The sequence below is a fragment of the Lepidochelys kempii genome, chromosome 1 (genome assembly GCF_965140285.1).
Source record: "Lepidochelys kempii isolate rLepKem1 chromosome 1, rLepKem1.hap1, whole genome shotgun sequence".
NCBI lineage: Eukaryota > Metazoa > Chordata > Testudines > Cheloniidae > Lepidochelys > Lepidochelys kempii.
Window position 1 is genome coordinate 151,924,121 of NC_136380.1, and position 7,047 is coordinate 151,931,167.

The window sequence follows — 7,047 nt, forward strand, 5'->3', positions numbered from 1 at the left end:
TTCAGACCCTGGGAGATTTTGACAAATGTTTTGGCATTTCGAAAACTGGAACGGAGTTCTGATAGCATGGATTCCTCTCCCCATACAGAGATCAGATCCCGTACCTCCTGTTCGGTCCATGCTGGAGCTCCTTTGCGATTCTGGGACTCCATCATGGTCACCTCTGCTGATGAGCTCTGCATGGTCACCTCTGCTGATGAGCTCTGGCTAGCGTGGCAAGCTGCAGGTGACCATGCAAACAGGAAATTGAAATTCAAAAGTTTGCTGGCCTTTTCCTGTCTACCTGGCCAGTGCATCTGAGTTGGGAGTGCTGTCTAGAGCGGTCACAATAGAGCACTCTGGGATAGCTCCCGGAGGCCAATACCGTCTAATTGCGTCCACAGTACCCCAAATTTGAGCCGGCAAGGCCGATTTAAGCGCTAATCCACTTGTCAGAGGTGGATTAAGGAAATCGATTTTAAGAGCCCTTTAAGTTGAAAAAAAGGGCTTCATTGTGTGGACAGGTGCAGGTTTACATCGATTGAATGCTGCTAAATTCGACCTAAACTCCAAGAGTAGACCAGGGCATAGAGGGAGCACGTCCTGTTATGAAATGAAGTGGCATTTTTGCATGCTTTTTTCAGACTAAAACCATAGTTTAAAGATGGAATGGAACAGTCTCTTCCTCTCTTTGGCCTCCCCTAGACTAAGACTGAAGGATGTGATATTAGCATGTGTTAATATCATACTCTTCAATACAAGTCTAGAAAAAATGTTTGGAGATGGATTTGTTGCACAGGCGCTGACTTTCTAATGTGTCGGGGGATGCTCGATCTCCGTCTCTGCCCCACCCTGCCTCTTCCCACCACTGCTCCACTCCCGTCCCTCCTCTTCCTAACCCTTTTCGCCCGCTCCCCCCAGCACGCCGAGTCCTCGCTCCTTCCCCTCCCTCCGAAAGCCTCCAGCATGCCATGAAACAGCTGATCACGACGGGCAGGAGGCGCAGGGAGGGAGAGGAAGGTGCTGGTCAGCAGGGCCTGCTGGCAGGTGGCGAACACTGGAGGGCAGGAGGGGAGCCGATAGAAGGACTGATAGCTCAGCACCCACCATTTTTTCCCCATGGGTGCTCCAGCCCCAGAGCACCCACGGAGTTGGCGCCTATGATTTGTTGCATTTATTCCCAAGAGATTTACATTGTCATTAAATGACACAGTTGTGACATAGCAGCTCTGTGCTAGAGGACTGTCTAGTTAGGTACCCAAATGTGACATTTCTTAAAGGGACTTGCAAAGGAAAATAACATTGGGCTTGTGCCCTGTTTTGATTCTTTGTAATATGCAAAAAGGCCTGAAACTTTTTTCCTGATTGTTTTTTTTTCACACTGAAAATCCAGGTCTTGGATATTACAACCGGAGAACCAGTGAAATGATACTTATTTGGATTTTTCTTCCTGTCTTTTTTATTTTTAGCCAATTAGTTCATTTTATCATCCATTTATGAATGTGTTATTTGGTGTTATGGTCAATTTATATGCCATTTCATATATAATCAATGTATGCTAAATAGATTTAAGTTGTAGGATTATAGAAGTATAAGACTGACGTACTCAGGAGTGATAAGTCGGTATTAGGTACATAAGTAAAGCAGGGCTGGAATGCAAGGCCTACAGGAGGAGGCCTGTTAGATTTTAACTTAGCCATACTGCATCATAGGTTTAAGAATTCTTGACAAGAGTGGCTGACCTAGGAATAACTCTGTGCCAGTAAGGTCACAAGATTACTATGAAAGATGTGTTTCAGAGTAACAGCCGTGTTAGTCTGTATTCGCAAAAAGAAAAGGAGTACTTGTGGCACCTTAGAGACTAACCAATTTATTTGAGCATAAGCTTTCGTGAACTACAGCTCACTTCATCGGATGCATACCGTGGAAACTGCAGCAGACTTTATATATACACAGAGAATATGAAACAATACCTCCTCCCACCCCACTGTCCTGCTGGTAATAGCTTATCTAAAGTGATCTAAAGATGTGTCAACAGGTGATATTATGGAAAACCACAATGTATTGTCCAAGACCATGAGATACCTAATTGCAACATCATGGAATGTCCTGACTGCATGTTACATGTTGTATGTAGACGCTAATAACAATAAGAGAAACTAAGAAACTCCCTATGAAAAATGGGGCATCCCAATATTCACTGGGTGTGTAAGTACGGATAAGGAAAAGAGCATAAATGTTATACCAATAAAATAAAAACTAGCAGGATCTTATTAAAGGGAAAAAGGCAAAATATCACATTTATTGTGAATACAGAAAGAATCATAATAAGCAGTTAGTTATAGCTATAACATTCCATTCAATCTCATATTTATTCATACATTCATTCTCACACACACACACACACACACACAGGTTCTGCAAGGTTGTTATCAGAGTTACCAGCCTTAGAATTGCTCATGCCAAACCACTGGCCAGGTGGCCTGGACATGAGGAGGGAGCAGGGCCTTGTCAGATGCTCATCTGATGCTCCTGGAAGTTGGTTTGCAGAATCAGACCCCCCAAAGTTCTCACTTTCTAGAGTCCATTTTTATAGGAATTTCTTCCTATGCCAGTCCATGGGAATTGCTTCATCATGCTGTTGCTGAATCAATCAGCAGATGGCACATTCCTGACGGCTCCGTGCTGCTAGATGTTATCTTGTTCTTTGGTTCTCCCATTCTTGAGGCTGTTGGGTGGATTCCAGTCTGCCCTCCGGGGGTCCTCTGGTTATTTCCACTTGACGCCTTCTTCAGCCGATGGACACTGGATTCTTAGGCTGGCACCTCCCTGATCATTCAGTTATTATCCACACCAAGCATCCATCCACATACATCCTCTATCTCTATTTTAATCACAATAGTTAATACAACAAAAGGGCGGGGAGTCTCTGGGTGCTGTTTCTGTTGTTACAGAGTATTCCTTTGAGTCTCTCTCTGTGTAAATTGCTTTGAGAACAGACTCTGTCTTAGAATGTACTAACGCAATTAGCAGCTTGCAAGTTTCACACATAGAGGGAGAGAAACAGTACCAAAAACCACGAGACCTCTTAATTAGTAATACCCTGAAATTTAAACTATGGGGAATCAAACTCATTTGTGATTTTAATACAGAACTTCTTTAATATGATCCAACATTGAAACCCTCTTGTATATGCATAAGATGTTTGGCGTGGTCAGAACAACAATATAAAGGAGGTTGCCTGATTGGGTAAAAGTGGGAAGACCCCAAGGGACAACCCCATGGGAAACCCCAGCAGGAATCATCCCTCTATTGATAATTGTTGCGAGGCCCATCGGACAGGGAACGGGTGGAGAGGTTGCAGGGGGCCATGGCCCCACCACTTTTTACTGGCCGTAAGGGTGAGCGATGATTGAGGGGAGTTGGAAAGTAGAGAGCTGGGGGTGGGGTCTTGGGGGGAAGAGGAAGCATTTGAGCGGGGCCTCTGGGGAAGGGGTGGTGCAAGGGTGAGGGCTCAGGGAGAATGGATGGTGCAAGGGCGGGGCTTCGGGAGAACGGGCAGTGTGGGGGAGGGGCTTCAGAGGAAATTGGCAGCACAGGAGCAGGGTTTCGCGGGGAATGGGTGGTGTGAGGGTGGAGCCTTGGGGAGAAGGGATGGCATGGGGGCGGGGCCATGGTTTGGGTGCCAGTGGCCCCTCCACTTTTAGGAAGCTTCCACCACTTCTGCCTTCAGACCCTAGAATATCTTTGAGTATGTGTGTATGACTACAGTCTTAGTCATTGCACGTCTTTTTTGTAGGATTTTTGGATAATTGTAACTTTACTTATTGCTTTAATAAAACTTGTAGTACAGATAAGACTTTGTACCTGGGAATGTATCTGTGGCCACTATCCTTGGCCTTTGTGTGTTCCTCCAAATTTGAGAAAAGCACCAGACGTGATATTCACTCTGTTGAGCTTGAAACTGTAGCAACAGGAGCTGAACCCATGGTAGTGTAATGCAAAATTACTAAATTCAATTTAAATTAAAAAAGGCTACAGATTCATTAAGAACAATGTATTAACCTTGTTTCTTTCTGCCTACAGTGGTCAGACTAATTCCCTTGGCTATAGCTCACAGTCACCCTTACCTTTAAATAAAGAGGTGCTGTATCCCACACCAGTGTCTGGTTGCCACACCATACAAGACTTCATCTTCATATTAACGGTGAGGGATGCTCCTTTTTATGGAAATTAAGTGCATTCTTACCACAGCTAGAAAAATTGTGCCCTCATTTCATGAATGTGGGCACAATGCTACCTTGTTGGGACCATAATAAAACTGAACATTATGGAATTGTTTGATCATATTTTTGTATTCTTAATGTGTATTATTCATGTACATATTTAATACAACTAATGGGAAAACCAAACCAGGACTCCGATGACTGCATTTATTGTTGAAAAGCCCAATGGCCACAAGGTCTACAACTCTACACTAATGTGTTGTATGTATTTACTCAGTGGTGAAAGCCAGGTGTGTTCCTAAGACAAGGTGCTCCTACTTGCTTTGCCTTCCTACTCTGTATGTAAAATGAAGTTGACAAGATTCCTGTTCCTAGCCAGATTTCTAACAAGATTATGGTCAATTTCACTTTACTGCTTCAACATAGACCGGGGAATGGGAGAAAGTACCTTACATTACATGCATAAAAAACTTTAAGGCTAAACACAATTGCAATTAACCAAAAATGTGGAGCCTCAGACTTATTCACCTTCTGGAAACATGTGAAATCACAAAATTGGAGGCCTCACATTTTTATGGGGAATGTGAGGAGTTGCACATTTGACAGCCGAGATTGACAGATCTTCTTTGAAGGTAAATTCATAAAACAAAAAGGGCAAGAATATTTTCTGAAGTGTGGGGCAGACGTTCATTTTGTTTTTTACTTTATTTTTAAGTGGGAAAAGAGGAGAAAGCCTTTGTGTTTTTTTGGAAGGAGGGGTATTTGTTTGTTTTATTTTATTAACATTCAAAATTCAAGTCTTATCTATCCATCTGCAGACGATGGAACAATGAGTGGGAGTAATGACATCACAAATGCCAAGAATGAAACCTGACCAATTGAAAGGGGAAATGTTCTTTGGAGAACCTGCTCAAAACTCTTTGTTTTTGGTAACTTACTGTATTTAATTTAAACGCATACAAATATCACTTTGTTAAAGATTTGCTACCTTTTCACTTTAGAACTGACAAAACTCCCATTCAAGCATCTAATCCTCAAAGAAATTCTCCAGCAAAATCAGGGAACTGAAGACTGGATATTTTTAAGGTAAAAATCAAGCAAAGGGTGGGGAAAAAACCCCTTTGCAACTTGGCATGGGCGCGTACACACACACTCACACACACACACACGATAATAGTATCCTTTGCTGTAGCTCACAAAAGCTTATACACAAATAAATTTGTTAGTCTCTAAGGTGCCACAAGTCCTCGTGTTCTTTTTATTCCACATTCTCCTTAAATAACATACTGATGGGTACAACTACTGCTGATGGTGGTGTAAACCAAACAAGAGAAATGGGAAATGAAAAGACTCTTTAAGTTAAGAAAAGCTTCCCATCTTTCACTCTCTGTAACATCAAGTCAAATTTTTGTGTGTGAAATTTTGTTTAAAAATGTTTGTCCGTTTTGCTTCATGTTCCGGAATGTCTATAATTTCAACAAAAATATCAATAAATTAAAATGTTTCAAATTTTTTCATTCACTTTTTCAGGGGGGATTTTCTCCCCCCCCCATTTAAAAAAAATTTTAAACTCCATCCCAGCCTTTTTTCTCCACTCATAACTTTTTTCTAGAAGTTAAACTTTATCTCATTTCCGCACCTCCCCGCCACGCCACGCCTATTTTTCCAAGTATTCTCAAGTGAGCAGATTTTCATTGCTTTCTCCCCACCCTCTATTTCCCACTTTGAACCAAGCTTGCCCATTGGGGAAAATTCTCATATGAGCTAGTTTTAACAGCTATAATTAGCTGTTTACTAAATGAGCCAATATGATCCATATCTAAAGCAAAGATCAACAGTGACAATTGTCAAGAGACAAACAAGCCAACAAAATAAAAGGCAGAGGAGTACATCCTCAGTTGGTGTAAACTGACAATATACACCAGCAGGAGATTTGTCCCAACACTCAGAGGCTCCAACCAAGTAACTTGTGTTTGAAATGCTTGCCTTCAATACTGTGTCCGACAGCAGACTGGAGAAGGGAGTAGAAATGCATGTATCAGGAAGGGCAACAAAGTGCCAGTCTGGGTGTGGTGGACAAATAGATATGAATGGCCTTTGTTTGCTCTTTTGCTTGCCAGCATATCTTTTCATTTTGGTGTATTTACATGTTACCCTTACAGGGTAAATATTGGGTAAAAGGGCTGCTTAAGAGATGTATTTAGCTCTAAAAGGACTTTGTACTTAGAAGTGATTTGTTCTTTTGGGGGCACAGTAAATAAATAAGATATTGATTATAAAAGTCAGAACTCAAAGAAAGATGGGGGTTATCCTGCAAAGACTTAGTCACAGTGAATATTCCCATTTACTTCAATGGAACCACTCAAGAGTCGTTACCTACTTGCGTTAGTCTTTGCATGGTTGGGCCCTCAGAGTGCAAAGTATTCTTAAAGTTGCCTTATTGTGCTTATGGTTATTTTCAAACAGTGGCCATTAGACAGGAAGCTGCCAGTTAACCACGACTGTCTTTCTTACAGCCCAGAGCTCCCTGTAATATAGGCATGGCCACAAGTTGGGGCATCTCATACCTGGAAAGATAGTATGAATTTAGGCATTTGGCCTTTTGGGAAACGTAGTTTATCTGTTGGGTGTCCTTGGTTAAATCAGAAAATGTGGTTTTACTGTGGGAATTTTTGTATAAAGGTGGTAATGAGTTGTCTTGTCTATTTACAGCATATGAGAACTAAATGGGGTTATTTTGAATGAGGAGGACAATTTTGATTATTGTGGGTGGGAAATTTTATCAGAAAACTTCTGCTATAAAGGATGAGTTCAACAGCCTCTGTCAGGAGCTGGGCCATAG